Here is a 10962-nt window from a genome sequence, read left to right on the forward strand (position 1 = left end):
TTGTTCCGATTTGAAAGATTCGAGATTGACAGAACCAGCTCGCGTGGTGTAGTGGTTCAGATGATCGCCTTCCACACTCAGACTGGGAGGTGACGCAGGTTAGAATCCCTGCACCGGCTGTGCCCTGTGAGGTGTTCCCTGGATTTTTCGGCAGACTGTCTAGACGAATGTCGGCACAGTTCCCCCTGAAGGCGGTCAGGGACGCATACTAACCCCCCTGTCCACCACTCCTCCCTGCTGTTCTCTCTCTCTCCATCTTTCCACGCCCCTCATAGCCACAGTTGCTTCGCGGCGCTAACACACGGAATTGGGAAGAAAGATTGACAGAGCTAAGTACGTCATACAAAACATAACTGAGTCAAAGATTTCGATCTTTCCAGCGTATAAGAGGAGCACTTTCACTGACGTGGCACTAGCCTCGAACTATGAATATAAAAATCATTAGAAAAATCAGTGAACCGGGTGTGTTCTGTTCATAAGCTTTATTTCTAGGTTTCTAAGAATAACTTTCTCGCCTTTGAAACTGATCAGCTTTACACCTTTGAAACTGATCAGCTTTACATCTTGCGCTGCACTAATGTATTCGTTTCTGGACTATCAGCAAATTCTCTGTTGCTTATGTCCGCTATTGTGAAGCATGTACATACCAAAAATGGCTCACATATTACACACGGTCCGCATATGTCGATAACCACGTAATGGTCTTCGTGGTCCTTTGGGTTTCTGAATAATAAATAAATGTTGGAGAATCCTTTCCTTGGGCTCCTGACAATCAACGACGGAAGCCAGTGAAAAAGAATCCCTGGGGAGTTGTGTAACAAATCCCTATACCTCCGCGTGATCTTCTTGTGTGGCTTCGATAGTTTCATTAAATTAATATCCTCGTGCCAGGGAATGATAGTTGGTAGATATCTCTTCCGCCTCGGATCCCGCCCGCTCTGCAACTCCGTGACAGAGATTAATGCGTGCCGGGAACCCCCCCCCCCTTCCCATGTAATTTCCCCCCCTTCACTCTGCAGCTCAACCGTTCGTGCTGACACGATGAGCACAAATCTAACGTTTGCACAATATTAACGCTCTCTTATTCTGGCATCGTTTACATTCTGTACGAGAATCCTCCAATCAAACGGCAGCAGTAAGACCGTGCGATTATTCCCTGACAGCAAGCAACACAAGCATTCTCTATTATTAACATTGAACGACATCAATAAACGAGCTTCTACTAAGAGGTTAGTCTACCTGAAGCACGAAACTCGATTACCGTAACTTTTTCATCAGAAATAGGAATGATTGATAATGCGTGCTACATCGGAACTTTACGTCGCGAGACACCTATGACCATGAGCGATGCCACAATACTCGTGGAAGCGTTGAGACACGAAGTGTTGCACTGGATGTGAAAAGCGTAGTGGAACGTGTGGGATTGCATGCTCAAGCAAAGCATGCGTGTGGATTGCATTGCGTGTGGGACTGCTGCATTGCAAGTTCTACTTTCAATGTGATTTCAACTACCACATACTTGCAAGTTCTGGTCCTACATTTAACAGCTTTTCAACACCTGCCACGTTTTCAAGTTGAGCCCCAGGCGCGTTCAACTCCACCTTGGACCCTCGCTCTACCATCCGCTTCGCTATTCGTTCCCGGGCTGCAGAAAAAGAATGATGTTGCTGCAGGAGTGTCCAATGCGATCACGTTGGATGTGATGAGAGACCTGTATGCAGGCTTTACTCCTGTTTTTACGGACCGCTCATCCACTAAAACCAGCTCCGCATGCGCCTATGTTATTCCCTCCGAAGAACTGGTATCTGGTGGAATAACTGGTATCTCCCGTCTCTCGTATCTGACGTCATCAACATGTCTTGAGCTGCATGCTTTGCTCTTTGCCATGCGCAATATTCTGCAGTGTTCGGTTCGAACATGGGTCTTCTACACAGACTCAAAGGCTGCTCTCCAATGCCTCGCAACAATGGGCATTCGCGGTCCTCTAGTGTACATTGTTGTTGACGTGCTTGAATCCTACAAGGAGCTGCTGGACCTGGGCCACTGCATAGTATTGTCACAGATGAAAACAGACGAGCGAGACGGCGAATAATCGGCGAACGCTTTATTCTAGCTGCTTAGCTGGCTAACACAAGAGCGGTAGCTCTTAGACAGAACTAAGGTAAAGAATGCTCCGGCTGGGAGCTCACAAGCTTTTATACACAGCGGCGAACATTGTAGAAAGCGCCCGTCGGTGAAGAAGAGGCTTCTCCAAGAAAGCTTCTCCAAGGTCGTCGATCCGTCCATGAGATTGATGCGAGCGAAGGAACAGATGCTTCTGGAAGCTCGCTAATCAGCGCAGCGTATCGTGGATCTCAGCCCGTCGCTCGACGCCTCGCCGTCCGCTGTTACTGTTCCGTGGTCGCTTCAAAGATGATACGTGGCAGTATTACAGTGGGTACCTGGTCATGTGGGCATACACGGCAATGAAGAGGCTGACCAGGCTGCCCTACGGGGTCATCAGATACTTTCAGCCCACTCTATAATCTTGTCCAAAGGTGACCCTCGGGCCCTTGTCCGTGCTATCTCTGCAGACAAGACGAGACCACAGTGGCTGCATGACATGACACCCTACTCTCTGCTCCACGCAGTGGATCCGTCTCTCTCTCTCTCTCTCTCTGTCGCTTCCTCATCGCCTTCCGGGACACTACGCACCTCTTCTTCACCGTATATGCGGCTGAATGTTGCATTTACCCCAGTTATGAGGCAGCGCCTTGGCGGTGCGCCATCGGACCTTTGTGCATCATGCAATATGCGCGCTGTCCTGCACCACCTACTTATGGACTGCCCTGTGTACCAGTGAGACCGCGAGATCTTGACGCACGGAATGCATGCAATCGACCACCGCCCCTTTACCATAGGCAAGGTGCTGGGCCCCTGGTCCAGTAGCATTCATATGCACCAAGGTCGCCGTCACCTTTGGGATTTCCTGTCATCAACAGGCCTCTCCACCCTACTTTGATCACCTGAATCCTCATCTCCATTATCAGGGGCGTAGCCAGGGGGGTTTAGGGGGTTCAACCCCCGCGAAATCGTACATTTGGTAGTGCATTTGGGAGAGGAAAACAATGGGAAAATCCTCCTCCCCCATGTAAATTCCCCATAGAACCCCCCCCCCCCCCCGGAAATATTTTCTGGCTACCACACTGTCCATCATCTTCTCTCACTATCTACAAATGGCAGCGGGCAGCGCCCAGCCTGCTGGCCGGCATCAGCCCCATCTCATCATCGTCTCTTCATGTATGTATGCATAAGGTGTGTGTGTGTATGCAGAATATTGTGAGGAGTCGCGTGTTCTAATCGCCCGTATTTTGTCATGGCGGCCGGTTAATTAATTAGGCGCAATTCATTAGCCAACTTTTTAATTATTCGTCTTGGCCGAGATGTGAATTGGAAAGTTGTAGAGCGTGTCGAGAAACACCCATCGAAAATTCGCAATTGTTTCCTACGGCGTACGCCTTGCGTGGAGTTTTCTCCCTGATAAGAAAGAACGCGCGCGAAATCCGAAGGTGTACAGTGCTGGAAAAAAGTTCACAGAACACGCTCCGGCGCATTCCTTCCTCAGAGTGACACGCTAGCAGCGAATAGTACCGTACGGACTTGCACACAGGTGACTGGGTTACCTAGGCCCATGTCTGTAAGTCCGTACGGTGCCATTCGCTGCTGGCGTGTCACTCTGAGGAAGGAATGCGCCGGAGCGTGTTCCGTAACTATTCCGTAAACTATTTGTTCAGCACTGTACCACCTGACACGAAGCGAGCGCGCCTCGATTTCAGAGCGTTCAAGCGTACAGAAGATATACTTAGGGAGTGACTTTTTCTGGTTAAATGCCTTTCTCAGATTCGGGGGGTAAATATCGGGCGCTATTTTTAAATCTGTAATTCGGGGAGAAATCGTGCGATAAGTGTGCCTTCAGGTGTTTTTGTTTCTCCTCATGTCTATTAAGTCCTTTCCTAATCTCTCTTCTTTGTTTTCTTGTTGTTGTTGTTTTTGCGGAATCGTGACCTTCCAGCGGTAATCCCCGAAGGCATAGGCAGTGTTGACACACATGGGTGTATTGTTGGGAACGTAGGTGACCCATTCTTACATGTGTTACACGTGGCGACCTTTGTTCGTCCTCAGCGGAAACGTCACTTGAGGTTTGAGGAGGAGGAGGGGGGAGGAGGAGCGTCGTTGGGAGGAACCCGAGAGGTCTGCCTGCCTGAATAGGCGGCATGTTTCTCGGGAAGGGAAAGGTGGTGGAGAGGAGGAGGGGAAAGGATGAAGTGGAAGACCGAGCGGAATCCGCTCGGTGGGAGGATAGCTGCGTCCATGGGCCGACTTCGGGGGAACTGTGCCGGCATACGCCTATTACACATCTGAGGGAAACCCAGGAAAAACCCCAGACGGCACAGCCGGCCCGCGGATTCGAACCGCGGACCTCCCAGTCTCCAAGCGCACGCGTTACCGCTGCGCCACCGGAGCTAGTTGAGGTTTGAGGATTTCATAGTGACTGGAATTCGGGGAGAAATCGGGTTGAACCCCAATTGGTCCGAGGTCAGTTCGGGGGGGAATAACCGGGCGGAATCGGGTTTAACCCGAAAAAGCCAGTCCCTATATCTATACTACATCCGCGATCTGCCGAGAAGCGACCTTCAGGTCAGAGCTCACCCGAAGGTCACAGCTGCCGTCATTGTGGTGGCTCGGAAAATCTGGAACACGGCCTCCTCAACTGCCCCACACTACCAGCCTTACAAAATTACAATTACAGTATCTATAGCTATACTGTCGTCCTCTCACTATGACGAAATCGCTTGTTCCATATGGTCAAATCCGGCTCACCAACGTCATGCCCTAAAAGCACTGCTCACCTTTCAGGACAATGTAGGACTTCGGTCCTCACTGTAAAGCTCCTCATTATGTTTTCACCAAATTACCGCACAGCAATAGGGTAGAGCATGGCCAATCGTAATAATAAATTTATATTTGATCAGGTGGCCATTGACAACCGCTAGGTCTGGGGAATGGTCCTCCGCCGAGCAAACACAAAGCGATGAAACGCCTCATTCAACATCATCCAAATGAAGTTGTCTTTACTTTACAACTCGCGTGTGCAGTAAACACGGTCGCTTGCTGAATAGCATCTCGTGCATGTTGACTGAAGGTTCTATGTTCCTGAGCGAAATACTTTTTTTTTGGGGGGGGGGGGTGAGAATTTTTGTTAGGAGCAGCAGAACAAGTCGGGAGACGAGTTCAATTTCTCCTCTTTTTTTTTCTTTCTTACAGACAAACAAACTTTTTTGCGTTCGCAACGTTTGAAAGCGGAAACCTTTGAATGTTCGCAATTTTCCACAAAAATTTTCGAAGTAGTTGTGGTCCATATAAGTGCAGCTGCAATATCCCATTCGATAGAACAGAGATTCTACTCCATCATACTAAAAGACTGGGAAACTATTCTTCAAAATACGCGAGGAATGTTTTGATTCTAGGTCATTGTTGGCACTTTAGGGATACAGGGTATTCTATAGTAGTGTTCTTGCCAAGAACGACATTGCCGGTGCATCTTTCTCTCCCGGTACATAAGCATGCACTCGAAGCCAACACAGTGTTTGAAACGTCGTATGTAGAATTTGTTCCCGTCATATTTACTTTTGAGAACGATTATTTTCATATTAAATGTAATAAGAATATATATTATAAAGTTCTACTTCAGCGTCGGAGATGCCGTTCTTAGGGTGAACACGACTATAGGCAAGTACTATATACTGGAACCACTGCGCCAGGAAGAGAGCTTTGGGTGTCCATAATCTTAGCCCGATCCCTCATTCGTCTTTTTGTCTAGTCCATTTTTTCGTGTGTTGTGTTTTTCTTAGAAGTTACATTGATCTACACAGCGAATAACAGACAAATCTGAGAAAATCTGTTTTATTGATAATTAAAAAAAAAGCGAATGAAGGGAATTAGGGCAAGATTATTGCACCCAGAGCTTCTTGCAGCAGTGGATCGGAACAGAACGTGCAAGGAATATGGGCTTCACCACATCTCTCGAACGAGACATTTTATAGCTATATCTGGATCAGTAATGTCCCCAGAAATCGACCACTGGGAGGGAGGGAGGGGGGGGAGGGTATATAGACACGTGTTTGTAGGTGTGTGCATTGGTAGCCGAGCTGTATTGGGCAATCTCGGAAATTTCAGAAAGGGTGCTGCAAAAAATCGGGGTGGGGGGACAACCCTGGGGGCTTAATCGCCTCATCGTCGTTACGGTCGTTACAAGCTAACGAGTGGCGGGAAATTCAAAAAGGCGGGCGGCAAATTTAAAAGGGTGGGCACGTGATAAAACACGTGCACGGCGCTCTTCGCGCGATACGTGAAGGCCGTGGTACACGTCACGCGCAATGTGTCACGTGCCCACCTTTTTGAATTTCCCGCCACTCGTTAGCTTGTAACGACGATGAAGCGATTAAGCCCCCTGGTTTGGATCATCTGCCGTGGATTCCAGACTGGACCAACCTACAGCACTGAACTCCTTGGTGTGACTGTAAGGAAGCCACGGCGCAATAACACGCGAGGCTTGTCACGTGCTCCCCGCAGTTTCTCTGAAGGTACAGCGTAGATGTTCATTCCTGCTGACTTAATTCTAGAAGCAAGAGATTCGTTCCAGGTTGCTAAGTATAACGACGTGAGCAACGAAGCTGCGAAATTTTGCCACGGCAGCATCAGTCTCGCCACTTGACACGTCTTTCTACGTGACTCTTACCTTTGCTCTAAAAATTGTGGGTTCATATCGATGAAAATAATCAACTCGCACATCCACTGAGTATAACGTGGAACCTCGCAGTCACAAGCACTTCACTACCGACGCTACGATTGTAGCGAGGCAAGCGAGTGGGGCACATCTTCAGCTCGCTACTACGAATTGCTCTGAGTTAGCGGCAGAATGCTGCTGCTGGGCAGCAGATATCGCGAACAGACAATGACATACTTGTCACAGAGATTGCCGTCACAGTTTCCTTATGATCATCAACAGCGTGCTGTCGCGCTACGGTTGCAAACCAAATGACACGGTATCGGAATTCCCGATGAGACGGAACGTTCCAGAGTTGTGTTCAACGTGACAACAGCACTGCAGCGATACCTCTTTGCCTCGACTTTAGACAGATGAAAGACATGTCACGGCCATTGCCAGGAGAAAAACATACCATCAGAGAGTGCAGTCAGTCGTAGCGTCGTATAGGTACACCATGCCATGTGCTAAGCCGAGTTGCCGAGCTCTTCCCAAGCAGCACAATGTACTGAAAGTCGAGTGCAATAGGGGAGGACGGTATGTGTCTTATCAATGTTCCTTAGTTTCACGAGTCTGCTGAAGGCCTTCCACCTACCCGTCCACCCCTATCGCACTCGACTTTCAGTACATTGTGCTGCTTGGGTTGTTGCCAGGTTGGCAGTGCATGTGATAACATCCTTATCAGCGCTAAGTAATTCTTGTAACACAGATATCTAGAAAAGGTAGTGGAGCGAAAAGAATGCAAGGAGGCCCAAGCAGCACAATGTACTGAAAGTCGAGTGCAATAGGGGTGAACGGGTAGGTGGAAGACATTGAACGAACTGGTGAAACTAAAGAACATTGATAAGTCACATACCGTCCACCCCTATTGCACTCGACTTTCGGTACATTGTGCTGCTTGGGGGGGTGACCGTATTACAACATATGATACGATCAAATGCATGTTTCAAAAAATTATATTTAAAAATCTTTGGAGCAGCTGATGGCTTTCCCTTTCTGACCCACTTGAATTCTTCCGATCTGCTCAAATATGTCGTTTGTGAAATAAGCAGTCGTGTTTGAGACTTTGTTCGTGTACGTTTGTCTTATCGCCCCAAGTCCTTTTTTTTTTCTTTCTTTCTTTATGGATCTGTGCCACCAGCTCGCCTGCGTTTTAACCAGTCTTTCGGTCTATGGAACTGTCCGGTTCCTGGTGCAACGTCGATACCGTGACCATGTAGGACCACAGAACCGCAGAACAGCTCTGTTCGAAATATCGGCGGTCCTCGTCCTGGGCAGAATATGACAACTATAGATCCCTTCAACTTCGCAAGAAAGAAGAAGAAGACACGCAAATGTGCAAATGTTCTTATCTGCACTTCGAAGTTCTCGAAAAAGTCTATTGGAGTTAGGACATTTCCCTATGCGTCTCAGGACCTCTCTGGGCAGCACAAACTGAACTGGCTGCCGTTGGCGTTTGAAAGCGGCATAAACTGAAATATTGATTGTTTCATTAGATGCGGTACGACAAACAGAAGTAAGCGTGTTCCTTTATTTTTGTTCTCGTCAAAAGTGCAATGGTTTCGTCTGCAAAGTCTGCATGTTTGCTGCGCTAGAAAGGCTCTGTCGAGTGTTCTGGCCATGGCTCAGGAAAAGACAGCAGATATGCTACACGAGTCATCAAACACATCAGCGAACTGCTTAAAGGAGCGATGAGGTGACATTTAACATTTGCTCGAAACCAACCTCATCTGTCAAGCTCTCCATCAGGAGTCACCATGTAAAATATTTTCGCTCTGCAATATATTATAGCTGCGAAATCGAATTTACAAAAACAGTCGGAGAAAGCAGTCGCGCACGGGCGACACGATCCTCGCGTGACGTAGAAAGGTCTCGTCTAGTGCCTTGGAATGATTTTTGAAATGTGTGCAGAACAGAGGCCTCGCTCTGTAGGTCACCTGCGCTCGTCGTTCTTTCGCAGGAGCTCATTTTATTCGTGGCAGAACACACCGCACGATGAAGGATGTACTTACCGGTCTCGGCAGCTCAGTCGGTAACGTGTTGGCTTGCTCAGCTCAAGATCGCGGATTGAAACCCGCCCGAGGACGGCAGCAATGCGAGGGAGGTAAACATTGCCTCCAGCACCGCGTGTGGGATATTTCCGGCGGACGTCAAAAGAATATCCCAGGTGATCGAAATTATCCGCAGTCCTACCCTGCGGCACGGTCGTCACACACCGGGCAGACAAACCTTCCGGCACCTCACGGTACCATTACTATTAACGATGTACTTTGGTGTATCCTGATATTTAATATATTCTGAACAGAACACACTGCAGCGAAAAACAAAACAAAAGATAAGAGTTTCCCCTTTCTAGCCACGAAAGTTTCCATGAGTTGATCAAAGACAAAGCGACGTCCTTTGCTGGAGCGCAAATCAGAGTCTTCCTGTCCTGTATCGTCTAAGCCTGGCTACTGAATGGCGTGTCGTTGCTCTTCGCGCAGCAGGACCGCACATACAGTATCACATAGAGTAATTGGGTGGATCAGTGGATTAGCCAGAGGGGGGTTTAGGGGGTTCAAACCGAAACCGGGTACCTTTGATAGGGCATTTGGGAGAAGGGAAACGAGGGTGGAGGGAAACGAGGGTGGAGTGAAACGAGTTCCCATAGAACCCTGCCAGGAATATTTTTCCGGCGACGCTACTTGGGTGAATAGTACCTATTCGGGTGAATTTCGTCTTCCACTTTTTAAAACGGTGTTCGTTTTCACTCTGCGGTAACAGACCCGAAAGCGAATCTGTCTCGGATTACACGTACGGATGAAAAATGGGGCGGCAGGACCCCCGGAGCGAAAGCTCAGGCGAGGCAGCCACCCCCTCACACCACCCAGTCCCTATCTTCCGATGTCCCTGAGCACTGCCAAAGCAATCGAGGATGGCACCGAGGGATTTCCTCAACGTTCGTGCAAGCGCGTCCAGTACTCTGGCAGGCATGCATGTGTCTTATCAGTGATCTTGCGGAACTGTACAGGAAAGAACACCCTGAACTACCGATTCACTCGCTGCTTAATTCAGTGCGCTGTGCTGCGTGAAAAAAGTGCATCTGAGCCAAAGGGACTGATATGAATTCTAATTCCACAAGTCCACAGTTTCACAAGTACTTAACAAAATAACACCACTGGAAATGTTTACGAATTTATTTAAGAAGTATCACAAGTGTAGCTCTCACACAGATGTCACACATGCAGACCTATTTGCATATAACGCCAAGATCTTGACTTTGGTAAGTACGACATTGATGCTTCTGCAATAAAGTGCACATCTAGTTCTTAACTGGTGTATGCAAACAGGCCCCCTTCCCTTTTACTGCTGCCTAGAACTTGGACATGCTAAAAATGCATCGATGGAAATGCAACCATTCAGCGTGTTTCTTGCCGAATCTGGTTACTGGTTATATACAAATGGAATTCAATGTGTTCTTCACTATTTACAGTATCCATAAGCCTAAACCACACTCAACACAAGGACAAACACATCGTGAACAGGCCTGCAGAACTACAGGACTTAAAAACTTCTGAAGACATAAAAAAGAAACATGATCCAAACAGTTTAACATTGAGATCTTACACTTAATAACATGAAGTATGCAGCAAAATAAATAACAGCTGTACCGCACACTGAGTGGAACACTTTTTTCAGAAAAGAAACAAAAACTAACAATGATAGACTTTAGGCAAGCAGTAGTAGTGCAAATCGACCCACCACAACAACAGAAAAGAAAGGTGAAATGCATTCCAACGTCTGGAAGCACAACAGAACAATTTACTTCATACTGTGATTACCATTATGCTGCCTGGTGCTTTTCTTTATACGACTGAAGATATAGCTGCTGCAGACAACTATGTACAAGGACACGATAAATATATAAAAAACAAACATTTCTGTACAAATTCAAACAGTAAGAAACTCGCAACTCCAGGCACTTTGGAATTCACTCAAACCTGAGAAGAATTATTACAGGGTTCTTGTTTTTATTTGTTAGATTTTTTAATAAAAAAATATGAGAGTAGCACACATATTGTTTTTGCAGGTGGGTTATACGGCCAGGTGGACACTCTCTAGAACAGTGTTTCTCAAGCTTTTCCAGTACGTGACCCTTTTGAGTAGTACGAAACCTA

Source organism: Ornithodoros turicata, chromosome 1 (assembly GCF_037126465.1).
Source record: "Ornithodoros turicata isolate Travis chromosome 1, ASM3712646v1, whole genome shotgun sequence".
NCBI classification, from domain to species: domain Eukaryota; kingdom Metazoa; phylum Arthropoda; class Arachnida; order Ixodida; family Argasidae; genus Ornithodoros; species Ornithodoros turicata.